This window comes from Felis catus, chromosome X (genome assembly GCF_018350175.1).
Source record: "Felis catus isolate Fca126 chromosome X, F.catus_Fca126_mat1.0, whole genome shotgun sequence".
Classification (NCBI taxonomy): Eukaryota; Metazoa; Chordata; class Mammalia; order Carnivora; family Felidae; genus Felis; species Felis catus.
In genome coordinates this window covers 29,348,576-29,374,647 of record NC_058386.1, presented here as the reverse complement: position 1 = coordinate 29,374,647, position 26,072 = coordinate 29,348,576, and positions in this window count along the sequence as shown.

Here is a 26,072-nt window from a genome sequence, read left to right as displayed (position 1 = left end):
TCACTGATTTATAAGACATTTGCAAGTAATTAAAAAAATATTTTGAACAAAAGAGTTTTCTTTAGAAGGGGTACAGAGATTTCAAAGATGGGCTCTTTGAAGTACAGAACTTATGTATATGTATACACTTGGTGTATACATACATATATATCCTGTTATGATTACACTTCATATACTGCCTGAATTTAAAAAAATAAGAAAAAGTATAAATGTCTTTTTGTTTGCCTCCTTGTTCTTTTATTTTTTCCTCTTTGATGATCAGAATTACCCAAATGATTTGTATTTGGATTTATTCTATTTTTCATTAAAGTGGTCCATTTTGCCCATGGCAAACAAAATACAGATTTCATAGTAATTACTCTATTATTTTAAGAAAATTAAAAGAGCATATCATACATTTCACTAATACAGAAATAAATCTGCTGCTTTAAAAAAGTTAAAATTGTTTCAGAGTATTTCAATTACTTGACATCCAGGAAGAAGTTATTTTTTTTAATTAAATAGAATTTCCTAAGTGACCTTTAAGAAATATCCCTAATAACACTCATTATTTAAAAAAGAATTCATTTCTTTTACTAAGCTTTTAACAAAATATTGATTGCTTATATGAAAAACGGATACATTATTTATCTTTAGTCACAAAAAAGTGATACTTCCAAGATAATAAGAAATGTAACTCTTCAATGAACACACTAAATCACTTTATATACTGGAGATTGAGACCAGATGCCTTTTATGATCTTAAATTACACAATTATGATCATGTGTTTCCATATTTTGTGATGAACAGACCCAAGAATTTCCTGAATTGAATGAATCTTTTACCATATTACATGGTAAAATTACATTTTCAATTAGGTATTGTTGACTAAAAAAAAAAAAAGTTAACCTCAAAGTAGACTGGTCAATGCTTTATTTGTTGTCTTACTGAGGACTAATAGTCTGGGAGATAGTATTTCAGACTGCTCTGAAAGAACTGCTCTAAAACTTAGATTATTCAGGATTATACACAAAAAGGGGAAGGGGTAGGTGTGCTTGGAATCAGTCATCCACGGCATGATTGAGCATTATAAGGTATAATTTGTTGTAAAAATTGAGGTGTACTGATTTCCACATAGACATGTGAAAGGTCATTAGGTCATCTTAATACTTTATGTTTCTATCATATCTGTTCAAAAATATTGACTGAATGCTTCCACTTAACTGGTTTTCTGGTTCTTCTTGTTTTGGGTTTCTCTTTGATGTCACTTGAGATAGTCATAAGAGCCTAACATCAATTACCTACTGTAGTTTCCATGCCCATTTCATCCTTTCCCTCAAATTGCAACCTACGGGAGACATTGGTGACCAAGTATCTCTTTGTCCCATAGCACTAGAAGGCTCTTTCCTAGCTGTTCTGATATATGTGAAGAAAGCATGTCCTAAAAGAGAAAACCATCTCTAAACTAAATTTGCTCAGGTTTAGGATTTTTATAGCCTGAGATGTTTCATTGTGTCTAGATATAAATCATCAACTCTTATTTTAGAACTATACATGGTATTTATATTGTCTAGATGTTTTACCATTATTAGCTTAGTGTCAGTCTGTGTAGACCATCATATACAAAAGGCTAACAATTTGTGTAGTAATCATGTTAACTATAAAAAGGCTAATATCATAGCTAGAAATATTAGAATATATTTAAGCCAAGAATTTCAGAACTAAACCATTTGGCTAAGTATTTCCCTGAGACTGGGTATTGGGTCACTTAAGGCTGATACTTGGTTTGATCAGCTTGTTACCAGCGTAATGGAGTCCTCTGACTTAATCTGCCATAACTGAGAGTCATCCATTCACATATGTTCCATATCTGGAATAACTTTTCATTGAAAAGTCCTTGTGGTATGGTTACAAATCAACATTCTATCCTTTGACAAGATTTTTAAGTAAAATAGCACAAATCAACATGGTTTCCTAATAGCTGGAGTTGAACTGTTCTATCCTGGACCTTTGGTAAGAAGTCTGCTCCATATCTCATCCACCAGTCTTCATCTTGACGATAGGTCAGTTCAGTTGTGTCTCATTTTAGGAGGTGGGGTCATTTCAAAGTTCAGGTAATTAATAAGAGGTGTTTTATGGAAACCAAAGGAAGACATATGTTAACTTGAAACAAATTATAAACCCAGTGTCTGCCAGTGAGCTCTGCCAGTGAGCAGATTTCTAGATATCAGGCTCAAAAGCATCTTCCGATGGAGTGGGGGCAGGCAGTGGCAATCTGACAGATTTTCCTGGTCTGCAGTTTGAATGTCTCTGGTGAGCTTTCTGAGAGGCCAAAAGAGCATAGGCCTGAAGATCATGTGAACATGAGCCATTGTGGCAATTTCTCTGAAGCTGAACTCAAGTTGCATAGCTTTAGTTTGCAGGGCTTCAGGAAAAACAGGCCAGTTTTTGTTTTCAGTGATTCCAAATGAATGAGAGGGTGGGGGGATGGGTTAAATAGGTAATGGGAATTAAGGAGTGCCCTTACTGCAGTGACAACATGGTGATGTATGGAGGTGTTGAATCACTATATTGTACTCCTGAAACCAATATAATACTGTACATTAACCAACTGGAATTAAAATAACTTTTAAAAAAGTGCAAATTTTAACATTGAAATGAAGAATGAGATTAAGTTTGAAATGTTAATTTGGAAGTCACAGCCAGATATTCAAGGAAATGAGAAGAATTCAGGACCCAGGCCCATTTTGTAAGCAAAAAATACGGACATTCAAAGACCATTAATCAGAACTGGATGTGTTACTGAAGCATAATTTTTCTCTGAAATCACCCACATTTTCACTAAAGATGGCTAAATTAAGACTAATTTGTTTAAAAATAAGTCCAGTTTCAACAAACTTGGCCTGTATTGACATAGTGCAGTAGGGATAGTGATTCACCAAAGAGGTTCTTTTTAAAATTCAATTTGCTGGAACTTATCATAAGTAATATCAGACTGAAATTTTAATAGCCTCCCAAGGCTAAGAAGTCAAGCCAAATGCTTGCCATTGATGTGGGAAACAAAGGAAAAAGAAAAAAAATACATTTCCTTACAACTTACAGCCCATTGACAAGTCCTTCAGACAGGCAGAGTGACTTACCTGTAGGAACTCAACTGCCTCACTGATGAGCCATTGCTAAGGGCAAAAGAGAATCTTAGCTTAACATTATTCCAACCCCCCAGTGTCCTGTAAGTCTACTTCAACATATAAAAATTCCTTTGGAAACTTCCTTTATATCTAACCCCCCCCCCAAATAAATGTTAGCAATCATCCTCCAAGTACATGTCCCACTGATATGCATCTGAAGGGGTTTCGTGACTGAATTTTTACTAAACATTAATAAATGACCTTTTACTAATAATAACTAACCCTCCCAGAATCCTGAAAACCTTGTTTCCAAAATACCTTGGAGGCTCATGGTGTCCCTAACCACCTCACAACTTAAAAGTATATAATCAGTCACCCATCACAACTGTATTGCAGCTCTTTCTGCCCAAGGTCCTGTCCCAGTGCTTTAATAAAACCGCCTTTTTTTTTTTCACTGAAAACATGTCAAGAATTCTTTCTTGGCTGTTGGCTCCAAAGCCCAGTATTTCCACATCACCATTAGACTTACCTGTAATACCCATCAATTTGGCTTACTTCCTCTCTTCTCAAGATCCCCAAAGGTTCTTGTGTTACTAAGCCTGCCAGGAAGTGACCTTTCTTATTCACCTGGTAAGCTCTCAAGAACCTTGTAAGCAAGGTACCAGGCGGATTTTTCCAAGAGGCTTCGTTGGCTCCATGAAGTCAGCCTTAGTCCCTTAAATCTCTATGGTCATATTTGAGTGTATGCACTTTTCCCTCAAATATGACATCCCAGTCAAAGCCTCTGTAATAGAACTAATATTTCTAATTATGTTCTGTTGAAAGGAGAACAGATTATTATGGAACTTTACAAATAACCATAAGTATTATGAAAGAAAGAATACTCACTGAGAGTTTCTGAATTCTGGACAGTTCAGGTAGGGAGAAAAGATAAATGCTTCAATTTTTTCACAAAAGAATATTTATGAAATTTCTGTAAGTCATAGATATCTTAGAAAAAAATGTCCTTAAATATGGAAGAGCAAACATTAGAGAACCAACAGTGTTTCAAGCAAGACTCTTAAAACATAATAGTCTTTGTCGGTTCATTCAGCCCCATGTTACTAATTCTTGTTGTGTTTGAATCAAATTTTCCTGCTAGTTCCAGATTTTTTTTTTATTTGAGAGAAAGAGAGAGCAAGCAGGGGAGGGGCAGAGAGAGAGAGAGAGAGAGAGAGAGAGAGAGAGAGAGAGAGAGAATCTCAAGTGCGCTCCACACTCAGCACAGAGCCAGGCAGGGGGCTGCATCCCGAGACCCTGGGATCATGACCTGAACCAAAATCAAGAGTCAGACTCTCAAATGACTGAGCCCCACAGGCACCCCTCAGAAATTCATACCTGGTTTAGTTTTATGACCTTAAAAGTATCAGGAATCTGTATGTGTCAAAAGTCCTTTTCATTTATCTCCTTAAAGTTGAAACATATTTGCAGGAGCTTCAGACCAAAACAATAATTGTAGATGACAAAAGACTCAAAAATGACCATGGTTAAAGATATGATGAGAATTCATCATAATGCAATTTATAAGAACATACTTCCATGACACACAGCACTTCAGTAATTAGAATTCAAGTGATGACATTATACCAGGACATATCAGAACTTTAGAATTTCAGATAATTTCTGGAACTGTTATATTAATAGCATTTACCCATACAATATACCCTAAGAAGGTTTACTGTCACTTATCTGACAATGCTTCCCATGTAATTTGACATACCAAATAAACAAGCCTAATTAGACAAAAAGATTTCATTTTAGAACTTCAAGTTTGGGAACTTTGTCAAAAATAGTTTTATAAATACTAAAAAAATTTAATGGCACATGCCTAAATAGAATTACAGATCATTGCAAACTTAATCATTAATTATCTATTTAACCAAGGTGACAATAACAGATTCTGAAGGCAAATATAAAAGCAAATAAAGGTTATGTAGTTGTTAGCAAATTTAGTTCTTTTAAACATTGAGAAAATTCAACTTTCTTAAGTAATCAAAGATATGATAAAGACAAAATATAAAAACTTTGTGTTTCTAGGAAGATTACACTAAAGATAAAGAAAAACCTTTGTTTACAATTTATTATTAAAAATAGACCAATAATCTAAGATTAAATCTTGTCATTTTAACAGAGAAAAATGCCAAATTCCAATCCTAAATCGCTGTAATTTTGATATTAAAACATATTCATTCCAGTCTTAGTAAGCCCTGACCATGCATAAAATTATTTTCCAAACATTTTTTTCTCATAAACTTCCTGCCACTATTTTATATTTAGATTTTGTCCCAAGTTTTCTCTCTATAGACAGTCTCCTTTTAGAACAAATTATTTTCTTTACACTCAATGAAAATTTATTTCTATTATTTAAATTTTTAAATTTATCTTCAAATTCCAGTATAATTAACATACAGTATTATATTAGTTTCAGGTGTACAATATAGTGATTCAATAATTCCATACAATGCTCAGTGCTCATCATGATAAGTGTACTTTTAATCCCCTTCACCTATTTAATGCAACCCCCACTTCCCCACTGGTAACTATCAGTTTGTTCTCTGTAGTTCAGTCACATTTTGTTTGTCTCGTCTCTTTTTTCTTCATTTTTTTTCTTAAATTCCACATATGAGTGAAATCACATGATGTTTGTCTTTCTCTGACTTCATTCACTTAACATTCTATTCTTTAGATCTATAGTGGGTTGGGGCATCTGGGTGGTTCAGTCGGTTGAGCATCCAACTTCAGCTCAGGTCATGATCTCATAGTCTGTGAATTCGAGCCCCACATCGGGCTCTGTGCCAACAGCTCGGTGCCTGGAGCCTGTTTCGGATTCTGTGTCTCCTCTCTCTCTGACCCTCCCCCATTCATGCTCTGTCTGTCTCTGTCTCAAAAAAATAAATAAATGTTAGATCTATAGTGAGTTTCCTTCTTCATATCCCTCCCCTTTTTAACCAAAAACCCATGTCTCACTTTCCTTGCATACAGTTTTGTCTCTTACTTTTTCCAGTAGTCTTATTTATTAGAATTGTTAGAATTCTTAACTCTTAGAAACCTTAATTTTTAGAGAAAATGAAGTAGTAAACAATTGTGAACTATTACATCAGGATTTGTTCAGTTGGAAAACTTATGAATATATTTCATAATTTTTAGAAAGTATGCTTCTTCATAGTGCAATCTTACAATAGAGCACAGTGTGTTTGTTAACTGACCCAAATATTTTTTCATTTCTCTGTAATAGGAAGCCAGAACTAAATTAAACATATGTTTTGTAATTAATGTTTCAAAGGATCTCCATATTTAATGATTATCCATCCTGTAACTTATTTTAGCAAAACTCTAAGGTTTTAAGTTACCAAAAAGAAAAGATTTGAGAAAACTATTTAAGTAGGCAAAAATATTGCTAAAACTCCATAAACTTTTATCTTCTGTTTAATTCACTTGTTTAATGATTATGTTTACTCATGAAGACTTCATGACATTAAACAGCTAACCATCATCTTGGAGTTGTCTTTCTTGCTGACAAATTATGTAACCCAGGTAACCTGAGCTTATTTGACTTTAGTAAACCTAGGTAGAACAAAAGTATTAGTTTCAATGCTGATAATTCTAAAAACCCACCTGTTTCAATTAAACCAACACATTTCAGTTAGCTTTATTAAAGATTAATCTTAGATCATGTGAACTTGGAATTTATTTGGGTTAGTGCTATTACATTTTGAGAATTCATAAAAGCACTTAATTTTCTTTGAGCCAATTAAACAGAGCTCTTGAACTAATTTTGGCAGTACCATCTGGAGATAGAAAATACCACATATCTACAATGCATACTGACATACAAACAAAAACTTTATATTTACTGTTGAATTTCAGTCATGAGACAGGTATGATAATGCAGAACTCTCTAGTTTTTAAAAGAACAGTTGGGTCTAGACTAGTTTTCTGGCAGATAGAATAATTGAAGTTCATCTGCTCGGGTGGCTAAGCTTTTATTCTACTAATATTTGTGGAGAGGACCCTTAAGATTTGTATTTATCCTTGACAAGTAATCTTATAGAAACTGTGGGGTAGCTTCTGAGCAAGGGTGCTTCTGTAGCCATTTGTACTTTTTTGTTTAAAAATTTTTTTAATATTTATACTTATATTTGAGAGAGAGAGAGAGGGAGAGAGAACACAAGCAGGAGAGGAACAGAGAGAGGGCAAGACACAGAAACTGAAGCAGGCTTCAGGATCTGAGCTGTCAGCACAGAGGCCAACATGGGGCTCGAGCTCAGGAGCAGTGAGATCATGTCTTGAGCCGAAGTCGGTCGCTTAACTGACTGAGCCGCCCAGGCAACCCCCATTTGTATTTTTTAAAAAGGTGTCTTTTTCCTTTTTTTTCCCCCCTTCAGTTTTAGGAATAGGAAATTATCTAGATAAGAGTTACCAGGGAGGTTATAAGACTTTTGACTTAAATAGGGGAGGTGTGGGAATTGACCAAAAGGAGAGATTGAAGGACTTCCCTTGTTTCTGGGGATATTTCTGGTTTTGCAAAGATTTGTAAGATAAGGACAGTTGCTTTTAATCCTTCAAGCACTTGCAACTTAAATGACATTCTAGGTTGATCTATCCATCCGGTTTGCTTCTTCCCCTCTGGGTACATATTCTAATTTTAACTTAGGGGAGAAGGCCTTAAAAAAATTTCTATCAGGCTCTGATTTTCAGCTTCAATCTGGCCAACTGTTGACTTTAGAGCCATAATTGCCTTAGCATGGTGAGGAGACGGAGGCTTTTATTTTAATGCCTAGTTCCCTGGCAGCTCATTTATAGGATAAGAAGGAAGTGGAGCAGTTGGAAGTACTTCAGGAGTTGATAATTTGGAGCTCAATTTTGTCACTATTTCACATAGTTTCTTACTAGTCTCTTACCTAGATAGTATCTTGTCAGTGTTATTTTAGAAGCTTCTAAGTACCAATCAAAATATGCCTCCCATTTAGTTGCTTAGTTTAATAGCCAGAGTTGGGTGTGCAGATAAACTAATTAGGTATTTCAAAGGAACTTAATGCTTCATTTAGGCCACTTGAGTGTTAAAATTATCCTTAGTATAATTTTCCATTTATTTAGTAACTTGAAAGCATATACTCCATGTGTATTAAAGATGAATCCAGCCGGAGTCTTGGAAAGTGGTTCTCCATCCCCTTTCTCCAATTATGATGGTTTATCTCCCATCCTAGTGGGTTTGGATGCTCAGCACTACCAGTGGGTTTTAGTTGTGGATCACTGTGCTCATTAGAACAATCATGTTTCTCCAGGTGTCGTCCTGGTGTCGGTTGTCTCAGTTTTCTCTTTGTTTAGCTTAGCTATACCAAAAGTGCTCAGAAAGCTGAGTAGCCAGCTCCCATACGCATCCCCTGACAGAACAACTAAATTACTTGTATTACAAATGGAAATCCCTATGGGACCACCGCATGGCATGGGGTTAACCTCTGCCACTCTCTAATGAGAGGAGCTAATGTCCCTTGTCTTGAGATTTGCTCAGAAGCTCATCTATATAATTGTAGCATCAAGCATTCAAATTGGCAACATTGTGAAAAAAATTTAAATTTCTGGGATGAGAATCCATCCCTCCAACAGACCTGCAACCTACAGTCTACACAGAATGCAGCCCATGCATAATACCTGAAGCCTGTGTCATACACAGAATACTGCCCTTGCCTGACTTTGCAGGAGAAAAGAAACAACAAATAAGACTCTGGACATTCTATCAAATTGAGAGGTCCAGATCCCAGGAAGGATTCACCCAGTCAACTTTGCTCCATCTGAGTCGAGTTGAACCCAAGGGGTCTGTGTTGGTACCAAGGCTCCAGTTTCTTATAGATCTCAGGCAATTAAGTGGAATTTCTTCTGGGGTTCCTTTGTGGTCCCAAAATTGTCAACTGAAAGAAAAAGCCAACCTCAAAGTGGGTTAGTAAATGCTTAATTATTGTCTTACTGAGTATTAAAACCCCAGGAGACAGTATTTCAGATTGCTCTGAAATAACAGCTTTAAAGCCTATCATTTTATAGGGTATTATGTGCCCAAAGGGGCAGGGGTATAAATGCCTGAAAGCAGTTCTCAAAGGTGTATCACAGGGTATAATATGCTTTGTAATGTTTATTTATTGATTTCCATATAGACACATGAAAGGCCAATAGATTGTCTTAATACATTATGTTTCTATCATATCTGATTATGCAAAAAATACTGACTGCATGCCTCCCCTTAATTGACTTTCTGGTTCTTCTTGATTTGGATTTATCCTTGAGGTCACAGAAGGCTGACACCAGTCACCTACTGCAGTTTAGTGCACAGTATTGCTGACTGTATTATTCAAACTGCTTATACTGCTGTTTGATAAAGTATTTAAAGCATGATTTAAAACCCAATGAAGTTAAAGGCAACCCCAAAGAAATAGAAAATACCTTGTTTTTCCTTGCTTTATAATTTAGAAATTATATATCCTCAATGTTATCACTGTTTGACAAACCACAAACTATTATTTCTACTTTACCCTAAAGTTCATGATGGAAATATTATCAGTGTACTTAATTTTGCTTTCATTTTCTTCAATTTTCTTTGTAATTTAGTGTACAGGTTTCCCCCACTATCTGAAAGTAGGGCATCCCTATGATCACTTTTATAAGTCAAAATGACATAAACAAGAAAGCAGTTACCTTTAATTTATATGCATTTTTTAGCATTTTCAGTCCAAAAAGTAACTTCTCTAAGGCTCTTCTGATAACTTAGGACACTCCTTGTTAACCACTGCAAAAAACAAATCAAGATAAAGTGCAGATCTCATACACTTCAAAGCCACAGTGTCTACTTGCTGAAATACTGAGTATATCCTAGGAAGGAGCTTCGTAGGGCCACTCTCACTACTCAGGTGCACTGCTGCCTCTTTTAACAGCTTACTGCAAAACAAACTCTGAATGCTATTGTCACTTAGTGGGTGTTTTTTGTTTGGTTTGGTTTGGTTTTTGTTTTGTTTTGTTTTTGTTTCTGTTTTTTGTAAAAGCAAAAATTCTCTTTGGATTTCTTTCACTTAGCAAACACAAGTAATAGTGCAAGTCTTTAGTAAAAGCAGAGTGACACAACATGAACTTTGAAGGGCAGCGGTTAACTGTAGTGACTTTTTAAGTTCACTAGTTGTTTTAGCCTTACTCCTATGTAGTATTATGGGCCTTGAAGAATTGAAAGTGTTTTGCAGAGCAGTTGTTGTAAGAAATCACACCATAATGCCAAGTTTTAAAAAAACCTATCAAGTAAATGCAGAAAATAGTACTTTCATTCTGAATGACTTTAAAAAACTCCATGCAAGTAAAAATGTGCTTTCCATAAAAATTTCAACAAAAATTTTATTGAAACACCTTACATGACAGAAGCAATGTTAAAAAAAATAAAGTGTTTTAAAACAAAATATATCAGCTCCCAAACTGTTAATATTCTTAAAGAAACTTAATAACTATGTCATTGTCATTTAAGTCAGTAGAGGTGACAAAGAGATTAGATCAATGAGTAAGTTTTTTTTTCTTTTTTTAAATGACTGATGCTGTTATCATCAAAGCAAATTTAACTTTTGTTTAAATCACTCACATATAATATTTAGTTCTGTCTTTGAGATACGCTTGAAGAAAGGGGAAAAAATACTGCTTTCCTATGACTGTCAAGTACACCAAGATCCTACATATAAAATCCCCTACACACAACACTGAGCTATATGTAAACTAATGAAAGTTTTACCAAGAACTGAGTGTTACCTTGAAGTATCCATTAGAGTTGTCAAATTACAGTATGTAAAAATAAAATTTTAAAAACTCTTAAGCCTATTCTGTTTAGCAATGAACTAAATATATACACTAATAAAATAGTAGGCACTCCTGCTTTTGAACCCTCACAAAAGATAAATCTGAGCAATTTGAATAAATATTTACATTGACAATCAGATGGATTAATCATTGCTTAAACTTGTTAAGTTACTGTTATCAATGAAACGCATAGGACATTTGACACAGAATTCCTCTTAATAATGGAAATGAATTGTTGATTTCCAGAACATTTATTTCTTTGCTTTTTTAGTATTTTTTGGAGAATACTGACAACAGTGATAATAGGGAAAAAAGAAGTTAAGATAAATAGGAAGCTCATAAAAGCCCCTTGTCTCTCCTCACTTGGGTAAGTGACAAGAGACAAGGTGTCCTCCAATTGTCCTGGTTGGAGGTATTAACTTATTTTGTCACATACTGAAGATGAGAGGCAGAGTGTTCCGGGGGAAATCCTTCCCACCAAGCCACAAGGTCAAGGAAAGGTTTTACATCCAGAAAGTTGAACATTTAGGATAAATAAGAGTGTTCTACAAGGATAGAGTGGGGTGAAACATTGGTAGTATCTAAAAAACACCAGGAAACACTGGTGATCTTTATTTTACCAAGAAGGTTTCCATTCAGAATTGCCAATTCTTTTATGAAAGCCTTGACTGAACTGAGGCTGACCTATAATCTTTATCTTAGGGCTTAAACATGTTTGTTTACTAAAGATGGCCAAGAGGTCATTATTAGTAGCTGGTCAACAACTATCAGTCTAAGATTTATAAGATACCAGGTTTAGGACTAAAAGGACATCTAACCAAATCATGACTCCTCAGTCTGTGAATATATGTAATATATAGCTCTTGAAGTTTCAGAAGACGGGCTTGGAATTATGAAGACTTAAGCTATATGTAGAGGCTACACCAATACTTGTTTTGCTACTTAGCAGAGAAGACAATGAGAAGCTAAAGTTATCAAATAAGTTAGTCCCTCTTGCCTGGTATAAGTGAGATTCCAACTTGACCATGATTTTCCCAGGCTACAGCAGATATAATATATAAAGAACATTTTAAAAATTTTTTTAAATGTTTATTTCTGACAGAGAGACACAGAGCATGAGTGGGGGAGGGGCAGAGAGAGAGGGAGACACAGAAGCCAAAGCAGGCTCCAGGCTCCGCACTGTCAGCACAGAGCCCAATGCGGGACTCGAACTCACAGAGCTGTGAGATCATGACCTGAGCCGAAGCTGGACGCCCAACCGACTGAGCCACCCAGGCTCCCAAGAACAACATTGTTAATGGTTCAAAATTGGTGTTGGTGACAGACAGTTCCTAGATAGCTTAGTATGGGACCATATTGGAATATATGGCCCAAGCATAACAGCTGTCAAGTCAGTCAAAAAGAACAGGGTGACCTACAGGACCAGAGTGAAAACAGTAATTTCAACCTTGTAGGGACATGTGGACTTTGAATAGGTTGGAGTCACAGTTGAAGCTTTCAATGACTGGTTCGGGTTTTCTAAATACAGTGTGGTCATAAGTTTTCAACTAGAAGAGGCCACGAATTACAGTAAATACTAATAATAAGTAATAGTTACAGGCAAAGAAAAAAATCTTCCTCTATGCTTCAAGGTCTTCTAGCTGGACTGAGAATTAAAGTGACATTAGACAAGTTATTAGCAGGGGAAAAATGTTTTATTACGCATAGACAGAGGCCCAATGATGACACTGACACTCCAAGAAATGACCAAGGCAGGCAGTTTTTATACTTTTTAGACAAAGAGACAATAAATTTGTGAGGAATCGGCAAAACATAGAAACATAACTTGGGAAGCTTCAATTAGTAAGAAATTCTAAATAGAATTTAGTCTGGGGCACTAAATTACTAAAAAGTAACCAGGGTTGTTCACTTGCCTTCTTTGCTCTAAATTTCCTATCTCTGATGATAAGGATGTCTTTTTACCTCCTGGTATAGGGAAGGTACTTTCACATGTGAGATTTATTTCCTGCTTTCAGTGGTCAAGAGGACTAACTGAATGTCCTTCTTGCATTGTCTCTTAAGGAACTTCTGTTTAAAATAATCAATATGCCAAAGTGGTAAATTTTGGAGTGGCCTTCCCTTGATACCTACAGTTTTCTCCTCTGAAATTTCTTTTGGAGTTTCACACATTAAAAGTTGAACTAGTAGATTGTTCCGCCTTGTTAAACCAGTCTCTTAGTCCTGACAATGGGTCAGTTTAATTAAACTCATTTCGGGAGGCAGTAATGCAGGTGTATTTTCAAATTTAGGCCTGTGGTTTAAGTAATCAAATATTAAATGAGAGACATTTCCATAGAAACAAAAGAAAAATAATGGTGAATGATTAAATCAAATTGTGAATCACTTTCTCAGTTCTTAGGCCAGCCAGTCAAGATTTCTAGATGTTAGGCTTGAAGTATCTTCAGAGAGAGTGAAAGTAGGCAGTGGAAATCTCAAAGGTCTTCCCAGATTGTAGTTTAAATGTCTCCAGTGATCTCTGAGTGGCCATAGAGCAATAGGCCTAATAACTGTCTATATGTGAGTTATTGTGGCTATTTCTCTGAAGCTTACATCAAGTCATCTATATTTAGTTTGCAAGGCTTCAGGGGAAAAGGCAGTATTCTCAAATTATTTTAAGTCAGAAAAAAAACCCCAAAAACAACATTAAAAAAAACATTAGTTGGGAGAGTTGTAGCCGGACATTGGAGGAAAGTAGAAGAAATGAGGATCTAGTTCAGTTTATAATGAGCTGTAGTAGAATAAAATATTTACAAAGAGGTGTTAGGAAACATAATTTATCTTTCTATAATCACCTTCATTTTTACCACAGATAGCTAAATTAAGACTACATTGTTTACAAAATAAGTGTAGTTTTAATAAACTTGGTCTGATGATTTACATAAGTGTAGCAAGAATGGTGATTGATCATATAGGCTTTTAAAAATCTGCTTTGCTGGAACTTTTAATAAGAAATCTTAGACTGAACCTTTTTTGTTGTTTAATTTTATTTATTTTGAGAGAAAGAGAGAGAGAGAGTGTGTGTGCTCCATGCAAATGGAGGAGGGGCAGAGAGAGAGGGAGACAGAATCCCAAGCGGCTCCACAGTATAGCAGAGAGCCCACTGCGGGGCTCCATCTTACATACTGAGAGATCTTGACTGAGCCAAAAATCTAGAGTTGGACGCTTAACTGACTGAGCCCCCCAGGTGCCCCTAGATTTAACTTGTAATAGCCTCTCAAGCCAAAAGGCAAACCAAATATCTACTATCAGACTTTAGTAGTGATACTTATAGATTTGTGTGAATTCCTCTCTTCTTGAGGTTCTGAAAATGACCTGAGGTTCCTGAACCTGCAGAAAGTAACCTTCTTTATTCACCTGGTAAGGATCCTGGTAATTTTGTAAGCAGGATACGAAGCTGATATTTCCAAGGATGTTTAGTGGCTCCATGAAGTCAACCTTAGTTCTTAAAGCTATCTCGTCATATCTGAGTCTCTGCACTTCTCTCTCACATGTGTTTGTCAAGGAGGAAGAATTTCCTCAAAACTTCAAAGTCCTTCTAGCTGGACTAGGAGTCAAATTAACATGATATAGATTAACAGGAAAAAAATCAAATTTTGTGCATACGCGGAATCCATACAGGTATGGAAATCCCAAAGAGAGGCAAAAAGAGGTATTTATGTCATTTCAAACTAAGGAGAAGGAGGTAGAGCTCTGGGACTTCAAAAGGAAGGAATACAATTCACAGGAAGGTTAAAAAAAAGAGTAAATGTTTGGTAAACAAATGTTTGCTAGGCTGTTGAGAGAAAACAGGACACAGAGGACTTTTATCAAATAGGCCTTGCTACATTCCTCTACACCTAGTTCATGTCATAATGTAGTGGTCTATGGTGAGAGCTCTCTTCCTGGAGCAGGTCCTCTGTCTAAATTCTTTTTAGGCAATTGTGGGGGGGAGATAAAGAGCTTTTCTTGAATCTGTTGGGTTTTATTACTTTTTAACTCAAAATAATCTTAATGCCAAATTGGCCCATCTTAGCGGCACTGTCCTTGGCTTTTTCACATTCCACTCAAAGGTGTAATAAAGAATATAATCAGTGTTTCCAATTGTGTCTGTTACAAGAAGGACAGATTTTTATTGAACTTATGCAAATAAATATTGCCGAGAAAATACAAGAATACTCAGTGAAAGTTACTGAATTCTGGAGGGATCAGACAGGAAGGAAAAGAAATGTTTCAGTTTGTTCACTGAGATAGATTTTATCAAACTGTTAAGTCAATTAGCTTAAGAGAAAAAACTTCTTTAAATCTCGAAAAACAAAATATTTTTTAAAACTCAGCAATATTTTCAACAAAGTTATAAAAATTATAATTATCCTCCTTAGGTCAGTCAGTCCCATATTATTCTTGTTCTGCTTGAATTTAGTTCCTCCATTAGTTCTAGAAATTTTTACCCAGTTTAGCTTTATAATATTAAGGTTATTGGAGACCAGTACTCACTGAAGACAAAACACATTTACAGGAAGCTTTTGTAAAAGCATCTGAGTAAAAGTATAACTATCTGTAAATAATAAAACACTTAAAAATGGCCAGGGTTATAGATTTGATGAGAGTTCATTACAATGCAATTGAGAAGGAAATTTGTTTATTTCTGTGACACACAATATTTCGGTACAATAACATACCAGGACATAGCGGATTTTTAGGAGTTTCATATTTTTAGATCACTTCTTTTCATAATGTTCAATATTTATACAAATTTAACCTAGGAGGATTTAGTATAACTTATTTGACAATACTTCCACTGTTAAGCTGAAACGAATATTAGCTTATGACAAATAAGCCTAATTAATTTAATAAGGAAAACAAATCTTTTGAAATGTTTCAAGAATTCTTTGGAATAATTCAGTTATGCTATAGTCAAAAGACTATTTTTTTATTTTACATTTTTTAAAGGTTCGTTTATTTATTTTGAGAGAGCGAGAGAGAGAGAGAGAGAGAGAGAGATCAAGGGAGGGGCAGAGAGAGATAGGGAAAGAGAGAGAATCCCACGCAGGCTGTGCACTGTCACTGCAGAGCTGAGCTTGAACTCATGAACCATGAGATCGTGACCTGAGCCAAAATCAAAAATCAGACCCTTAACTGACTGAAACAACCAGGTGCCCCTGACAGACTTTATTTTAGAATTTGATTTGGGGAAATTTGTCCAAAAATATCAAAAGGACTCAAACATTTGATAAAATAGAATCCAAATCATTATGAAACCATTTATAATTGTCTATTTAACCAAAGTGACAATAAAATATTTCAGAGGCAAATATAGAAGGTTACACAGTTGTAAGAAAAATTTAGCTCTTTTAATATTAAGACGTGGATTTTTTTAAGCAATCATAGACCTGATAAACATAGGAAATTATTTTGGCAAAACCTAGAATTCTTGTTTTAAGTCAAATTACTTGAAAAGTAAAGAAAAACTTTATAATTTCTTATTAAGAACAGACCAGTTGTTGAAAAAAAAACCTTGTCCTTTTAACTAAAATAAAACAAAATTTTAATATTGCATCCATGTACTTTAGATATTAAAGCTTATTTACTTACTTAAATGTATCCTATATCATAATCTTGGCCAGTACTAACCACACAAAAAATTCCTTTCCAAAGTTTCCTTTTCCATAAACCTTCTACAACTTTTTTTTGCCCTCAGATTTTGTTCTAAGTTTTGTTCTAAATAAGCAGGCTTACTGGAGAGCAAAATTATTTTCTTTTCTCTCAACAAAAATGTATCTTTATTTCTCATGCATTTTCTTAGCAAAAATGCAAGGCTTTATTTACATACCATTGTTTCCCTTATTATTTTCAGTAGTCTTGATTACATTTATTAGACTTTTTAACTCTTAGAAACCTTATTTTCTAGTGAAAACTGACTAGTAAACAATTGTGAACTGTTAAATCAGAATTCTTGAGATTGGCACATTTATTAATGCATTTTATAACTTAGAAAGGTATTTCTTCATAGTACAGTCTTTCAATAAGGCTAAAAACATATTTTGCTAACAGACCAAATTTATCTTTAGTTTCTCTGTAATAACACAAATGTAGATAAACCTATGTTCAGTACTTAATGTTTCATTACTTTATCTTATTGGGAAGTGATTAGGTATTCACTGAATGTAACTCATTATTTAACTTAGCAAAACTAGTCATATTCTTTAAAATTGCATTTTACAGTTAGAATATAAAATATTTTATACTTTTGACTATTCTCTGTAGTCCATAACATTCTCATCAAGAAAATATAACTACAGGTGACACTGTATCTATTAAACTAAGAGGAAATTGTGCTATATACAGGATATTCACAGTTCTGTTTTTATAGTTAACTTTATAAGCATTTTTGCTCCAGTATTTTCAGTTAGATTTTTGCCTCAATTTAGAATATCTTCTAAAAATATATTTTACCAAATAAAAGTCAAGTAATTGATGTCTATTTATAATTATTTTGAAGGTTTTCAGATTTAGAAACTAAAAACTTCTCTGATTTGTTTCCATTGAAGTACAGAATATAAATGTAATCAGTTAAAAATCAGTGGTTGATCAAAGGATTCATTCCGCAAGTTGACATGTTGCACAACAGCATTGCAGAGTTTCTGATTATCTTATGGACATTTGCACCTTGACTGTTTTATTTGTTCAGTCTCTACTTGCTGTAGTAGGAATCAATGTCACTAAGTTTATAAGTTTTTTTTCAATAATTTTATTATGCTTATAGCTTCCAAATAAGAACTCTCTGGGCTGCATTCATTGAATACTAAATTTGAAGATTTCGAAATCATTTTGAATTAAAGACACCTAATCTTTAACAAAACATTTACAAATTTACAAATAAGTTCAACAGTTATTGTAGGATACCTAAGTTGATTTACAAAGGGTTAGAGAGAGTTACAAATTTGCTTCAAAAAAAATCCAAACTACCAAATTCCTCTTGATAATAGGCAGCAGGGACAGAAAATGATGTTATGCTGAATATTTTCTAAGTATTCAACATCAATTTCATTACAAAAACTTGGATATTTTTTTCCTAGAAAATTTGCTTTGTCCTCCATATTTAGATTCATAATCCATCTGATATTACTTTTTGTGAATGCAGTGATGTAGGTGTCATGTTTTCTTTTTATATGAATATACAACTAAGAGAGTGTCACTTACTTTAAAACAAAAAGACAAAATTTTCCCCATGATCTGCATAAATTTTTGTCATTAATATATGTTCACATGTATGTGTGTGTTTGTTTATTGACACTCTACTATTCCACTGATCGACATTTTATCCTTATACCCAAAGCACACTGTGCTAATTATAGACACTTTATAATAAGTCTTGATATCCTGTAAAATGTCTCCTCTCTATTATTATTCTTCACTTAGACATTTTTTATTAGGCATCATCCCTTTCATTTTCATATAAAATTAAGAATCAGCTTTTAAATTAAAAAAAAAAAAGTCCTCACAAATTGAATTGGGGTTTCGCTGAAAGTATATGTGAATTTTTAAGAGCTGACATGTTTACATTATAGATTCTTTTAGAGGTTCATAGCAAAATTCAGGGGAAGGTCCAAAGATAATCCATATACTCCTCCTGTCTCTGCACATGCATAGCCTCCCCCACTATCAGTATCTCCCACCAAAATAGTACATTTGTTACAAATGATGAACCTACATTGAAACATCATATGCACCCAAAGCCCATAGTTTACATTGTGATTTACTCTTGTTAGCGTACATTCTATAGGGTTTGGACCAGTGTACAATGACTTGCACCTATCATTATAGGATCATACAGAGTATTTTTACTGCCTAAAAGGACTCTGTGCCCTATTTATCCCCAACCTAATCTGGCCACCACTGATCTTTTCACTGTCTCCATAGTTTTGCTTTTTCCAGATGTCATATAATTAGAATCATACAGTATTTAGCCTTTTCAGATTGGTTTATTTTGCTTAGTAATATGTATTTAAGGTTTCTCCATGTCTTTTTATGTCTTGAGAGATCATTTTTTTATTTAATCTTTTTAAAAAATTTTTCTAGTTTTATTGAGATATAATTAACATACTGCATTTGTAAATTTAAGGCGTACAACCTATTGATATGATATATATTGCAAAGTGATGACCACTATAGCATTAGCTAATTCCTCCATTCCATCACATAATTACTTTTGTGGTGAGAACATTTAAGATCTATTCCACTCGCATTTTCAAGTATATAATACAGTATTATTAGCTGTAATCACTATGCTGTACATAGATATGCAGGACTTACAAAACCTATGTCTAAGTCTGCACTCTTTGACCAATATCTCTTCATTTTACTCATTCCTCAGCCCCTGGTAACCACCAGTCTGCTCTCTGAGTTCAGCTTTTTTGGATTCCACATATGTGATACCACATAGCATTTGTCTTTGACCTATTTCACTTAGCATAATGCTCTCAAGCTTCATCCAAGTTTTTGCAAATGTCAGGAATTCTTTCTTACTCTTGGCTAAGTAGTATTCCATTGTAAATAGGTACCACATCTTTATCCATTTATCTAATGATGAATGATTGTTTTAATATCTTGACTATTGTGAATAATGCTGCCATAAACATGGAGTTCATATATTTCTTTGAGATCCTGTTTTTATTTCCTTTGGATATATGATCAAAAGTGGGATTGCTAGCAATATTTTTAATTTTTTGAAGAAGCACTATAGTGTTTTTCATAGTGGCTATACCATTTACATTCCCTTCAGCAATGCACAAGGGTTCCCTTTTCTCCATGTACTCACCAGCACTTGTTATTTCTTGTCTTTTTGATCATAGCCTTTCTAACAGGTGTGAGGTGATATAGCTCACTGTGGTCTTTTTTTTTTTTTTTAACTGTGGTTTTGACTTACATTCCCTGATGATTAGTGATGCTGAACACCTTTTCATGTACCTGTTGCCCACTTGTATATCTTCTTTGGGAAAATGTCTATTCAGGTCCTTTTTTCATTTATAATAAGGTTGTTAACTTATGTTTGCTACTGAGTTGTATGAGTTTTTAATTATATTTTGATATTCTTTTTTTAATTAGTTATTTTTAAGTTTATTTATATCTTTTGAGAGATGGGGGGAGGGGCAGAGAGAGGGAGAGAATCCTAAGCAGGCTCTACTCTGAGTGCAGAGTCCCATGTGGGGCTTAAACTCACAACCATGAGATCATGACTTGAGCCAAAACTGAGTCAGATACTTAACCGACCAAGCCAGCCAGGCACCGCAGATATTAATTCTTTGTCAGATGTATGATTCGTAAATATTTTCTCCACTTCTGTAAATTGCCATTTCATATAGTTAATTGTTTCTTTTGTTGTGCAGATTTTTAGTTTTATGTAGTCTAATTTATTTTTGCTTTATTTCTTGTGCTTTGTTGTCATATAAAGAAACTATTGCCAAGAGCAATATCAAGGGGCTTTTTCCCTATGTTGTCTTCTAGGAATTCATTGTTTCAGGTATTAGATTTAAGTCTGCAATCCATCTCAAGTTATTTTTTTTTGAGTGGTGTGAGATAGGGGTTCAATTTCATTCTTTGACATACTGTTATCCAGCTTCACAATACCATTTAATGAAGAAACTATCCTTTTCCCATTGAATATTCTTGACTCCCTTTTCACATTTTGGTGAACCGAATATGTGAGAGTTTATATGTGGGTTCTTGATTCTTTTCCATGCATGTGTATTTTTTTTATGACAGTACCACACTGTTTTTATTTCTATAGCCTTGTAATACAGTTTAAAATCGGGAAGTATGCTGCCTCTGTCTTTGTTCTTCTTTCTTAGGGTTGCTTTTGTAATTGGGGTCTTCTGTGATTCCACACAAATTTTAGGATTGTTTTTTCTATTTTTGTGAAAAATGCCATTGAAAGTTTGGTGGGGATTTCACCATGGCTTTGAGTAGTATGGACACTTAAAAAATATTCATTTTTCCAGTCCATGAACACAGAGTATCTTTGCAGTTATATCATCTTCAATTTCTTTCCTCGAAATTGTATAGTTTTTTTTTCCTTAAAATTTTTAACATTTATTCATTTTTGATAGAAACAGAGTGCAAGAGGGGGAGGGGCAGACCGAGAGGGAGGCACAGAATGTGAAACAGGCTCTAGGGTCTGAGCTGTCAGCACAGAGCCCAATGTGTGGCACAAACCCACCAACTGTGAGATCATGATGTGAGCCAAAGTCAGATGCTTAACCGACTGAGTGACTCAGGAGCCCCCGTATGGTTTTCAGTGTACAAGATCAGTCACCAATTTGATTAAATTTATTTCTAAGTGAGTTTTTTTGGTGCTATTGTAAAGGATATTGTTTTATTTCTTTTCAAATGTTTTTTTGTTAGTGTACAGAAACACAATTGATTCCTATATGTTCATTTTGTATCTCATCCTGCAACTTTGCTGAATTTGTCGATTCATTGTAACAGTTATTTTTGAGAATTTTTAACTCATATTTTTTTGTCCGTGAATAATATTCCATTGTTTTGATGTACCACCGCTTACTTATCCATTTACCTTCTGAAACACATCTTGGTTTTTTCCAAGTTTTGGCAATTATGAATCAAGCTGATATAAACATCCATGTGCAGTTTTTTTGTGTGATCATACGTTTTCAGATTTTGGGGTGCCAAGAAGCATGATGGATGGTATGTTATGTTTTGTTTTTTAAAATCCACCAAACTGTTTTCCAAAGTAGCTGTGCCATTTTGCATTCCCACCTACGGTGTATAAGAGTTCCTCTTCCAGGAACCACATCCTGGATAGCATGTGGTATTATCAGTGTTGTAGATTTTGGCCATTCTTATAGGTGTGTAGTGTTGTCATATTGTTTTATTTTTATTTTATTTTATTTTTTAATATATGAAATTTATTGTCAAATTGGTTTCCATACAACACCCAGTGCTCATCCCAAAAGGTGCCCTCCTCAATACCCATCACCCACCCTCCCCTCCCTCCCACCCCCCATCAACCCTCAGTTTGTTCTCAGTTTTTAACAGTCTCTTATGCTTTGGCTCTCTCCCACTCTAACCTCTTTTTTTTTTTTCCTTCCCCTCCCCCATGGGTTCCTATTAAGTTTCTCAGGATCCACATAAGAGTGAAACCATATGGTATCTGTCTTTCTCTGTATGGCTTATTTCACTTAGCATCACACTCTCCAGTTCCATCCACGTTGCTACAAAAGGCCATATTTCATTCTTTCTCATTGCCACGTAGTATTCCATTGTGTATATAAACCACAATTTCTTTATCCATTCATCAGTTGATGGACATTTAGGCTCTTTCCATAATTTGGCTATTGTTGAGAGTGCTGCTGTCATATTGTCTTAAATTGCACTTCCTTGATGACCTCTGATATGGAGAACCTGTTCATATGCTTATTTTCCATCTGTATGTCTCCTTTGATAAGATGTTTGTTAAGACTGGGTTGTCCCATTTTTTTTAATTGAGTTGTTTTCTTATTGTTGAGTTTTAAGTATCTTATCTATATTTTGGACAGCAGTTCTTTATCAGATAGCCCTTTTGAAAGTATTTTGTCCCAATCTATTGCTTGTCTTCTGCTTCTCTTGATTGTCTGTCACAGAGCATAAAGTTTTAATTTTAAGTCCAACTTATCAGTTATTTCTTTTATGGATTGTCTTTGGTGTTTTATCTAAAAAAGTCAATACTGGACTCAGGTCATCTGGATTTTATCCTATGTTACTTTGCAGGACTTTTATAGTTTTGCATTTTACATTTAGGTCTGTGATCTACTTTGAGTTAATTTTTGTGGTGGGTGTAAAGTCTGTGTTTAGACTAATTTAATTACATGTGCATATCAAATTTTCCCAACGTAATTTATTAAACTGTCTTTACTCCATTGCATTGCCTTTGCTCCTTTGTCAAAGATCAGTTGACTCTATGTGGGTCTATTTCTGAGCTCTCTTTTCTGTTCCACTGATCTATATGACTGTTCTTGGCCAATAACATGCTGTCTTGATTACTCTGGCTCTATAGTAAGTCTTGAAGTCCGTCCTTCAACTTTGTTCTCCATCTATATTGTGTTGAGTATTCTGGGTCTTTTGCCTGTCTATATAAATGTTAGGATAAGTTTTCTGATAGTCACAAAATAATTGGCTGGGATTTTTCATTGGATTCCATTGAATTTATACATTAAGCTGAGAATAACTGTTATCTTAAAAATAATGAGCCTTCCTATCTATGAACAGATACTATCTCTTGATTTATTTAATTCTTCTTTGATTTTTTTTGAGTTTTGTAATTTTCTTCATATAGATCTTGTACATATTTTGTTTCATTTAAACCCAAGAATTTCGCCTTTTTTAGTACTAATATACATTGTGTTGTGTTTTAATTTTAAAATTCTACTGAGGTATTCCTGATATAAAATAAATGAATTTACTTTTGCATATTTGTATCTTGCAACCTGGTTATAATCATTTATTAGTTCTGGAAGTTTTTTGGTTGATTATTTAATATTTTTGAAATAGATGTTTCATGTTTGAATGAAGACACTTTTGTCTCTTCCTTTCCAATCTGTACACCATTTTTTTCTTAATACATTAAGTAGAACTTCCAGTACACTGTCGAAAGGAGGGGAGAGAGGGAATATCCCATAATTGCCTTGTATCTGATCTTAGTGGTAAAGCTTCAAGTTTCTCACTATTAATTATGATATTATCCATTCATTTAATGTATTTTTAGTGCTGAATAGTTTTCTGTGTAAACCTTGTACACCTTTAAAAACCTTTAATCACACTTATTTAATTTATGCATATTGTAAATGGTAACTTCCAGAAAAATCACTGAAATATTTATATTAACCTTGCTATAACCAATGTTGCTTGAAGCTTATTGACTAAACACTTGACCTTGTTCAGTAAAAAATGAGTACCAAAACAACTGAGTCAAGTTGGATCTTGAGAGCCATTTAGCGAGTTGTATGTCTAACATCATCATTAGAATTTCAATTTCCTGAGGTCACAACTTTAAAGCGAACAATGAAAGAAATCTCAAGTTTACCAACAACCTAATTTTGCACTGTTCTAGCTTTTCATCAGCTAAATGCACTTAAAGTCGAAATTCCATTATATGGCCTACAAATCACTACATGATCTGACTATTGCCCAGTTCCTCAACCTCATCTCTTTCTTTTTTCTCCCTTTCTCAAAATGCTGCAAACACCTTACTAATTTTCAGTTTCTCCATCAGGTTTGTGCCTGCTAAGTCTTTCTAATGTGTTACTTCCTTTGCCTGGATTTCTTACCTTTTTTTACTTCCTTCCTATGGTTAATTCCTACTACTTAAAATTGTATTTGCCTAAATATTGTTTTTATACTGAAGATTTTTCTTCCCTGTAGACCTTGATTTATTATCCCAGCATTGCAGTCTTAGTTTTTTCTGCTGTTTTCCTTCATAGGAAATTTAAATTACCATTTAAATTAAATAACTGTTTTTGGAAAATGACTCTTTCTGGTTCAAGTGCCATGTAGGTAATGATTGTTCCTGCTCTGTTCACTGATGTTGGTCTTCTTGGTTTGTACTATATCTGATACATCCTAGGAATCAATAAATGTCAATTAAATAAAAAATAATAATGGACCCTGAATAAATGTATGAATGAATGTACAAATAGTATCAGGGATAAAACTAGGAATAATCAAAGCCAATATAAAGAAACCAAACTAACACACTAAGTTGGAAATAGAAGGGGTATTAGAGTATGTGAGTCTGAGTTTGCTAAGATTTTCTCATCCTTCATTTAAAAAAAATTTTTTTTTCAATATGTGAAATTTATTGTCAAATTGGTTTCCATACAATACCCAGTGCTCATCCCAAAAGATGCCCTCCTCAATACCCATCACCCACCCTCCCCTCCCTCCCACCCCCCATCAACCCTCAGTTTGTTCTCAGTTTTTAAGAGTCTCTTATGCTTTGGCTCTCTCCCACTCTAACCTCTTTTTTTTTTTTAATGTTTATTTATTTTTGAGAGACAGAGAAAGACAGAGCATGAGAGGGGGAGGAGCAGAGAGAGGAGACACAGAATCTGAAGCAGGCTACAGGATCCTGGCCCCAGGCTCTGAGCTGTCAGCGCAGCGCCCAATGTGGGCCTTGAATTGATGAACCATGAGATCATGACCTGAGCTGAAGTAGGACGCTTAACTGACTAATCCACCCAGGCGACCCATCTCATCCTTTAGGAGAGAGGCACAAATATCTTTTGTTACATACCTGTAGTCCTAGTGATAAGAGGGAAAGTAATTAAAAGCCACCTAGAGGATGAAAGCAGAATTCAAGGAAATTAACTATGAAAGAAGGAATCAAAAGTGAAAAAAAATTCTTGAGAGAATCGTTCAAATTCAAAAATTTCTACATACTTGATAATGTAAATTATTGTCTTACAATAAAAAATTAGACTCTACCATAGAGGAAAATCTTAATATATAGCTGCATACATTGCTAAAATTCTCCTTTTTCTAAACTTGCTAAGTCTCTGTTGTAATGCTTTGTAGTCAGTAATACTGGTTCCATGCTTCACTGTCATTAACAAACATAATTCATGTACTTTTTATTAGGGATTCTAGTTTATTAATAGAAATGTGATAAATTCATAATGACATGATAGGCTGTAGAGTCTATTTTGGAATATTTAGTGTCCATCAAAATTGTGATTTGCCAAATAGAGAGTATTAGTCAATGGTAACAATAGCTATCATGACAGAAAATTAGGTTTTGAGGTTCCTGGGTGGCTTAGTCAGTTAAGCATCTGACTCTTGATTTCGGCTTAGGTCATGATCTCATGGTTGGTGAGTTTGAGCCCTGCACTGGGCTCTGCACTAATGATGTGGAGCCTGCTTGGGATTCTCTTTCTCTCCCTATCTCTGCCCTTCCTCTGTTGGTATTCTCTCTCTCTCTCTGTCTCTCTCTCTCTCTCTCACACAAAATAAATAAACATTTTTAAAAGTCAGGTTTCTCTTTGTAGAATTTCAAATAAGGATTACCTGTTAACTCCTTAATTACATATTTATAC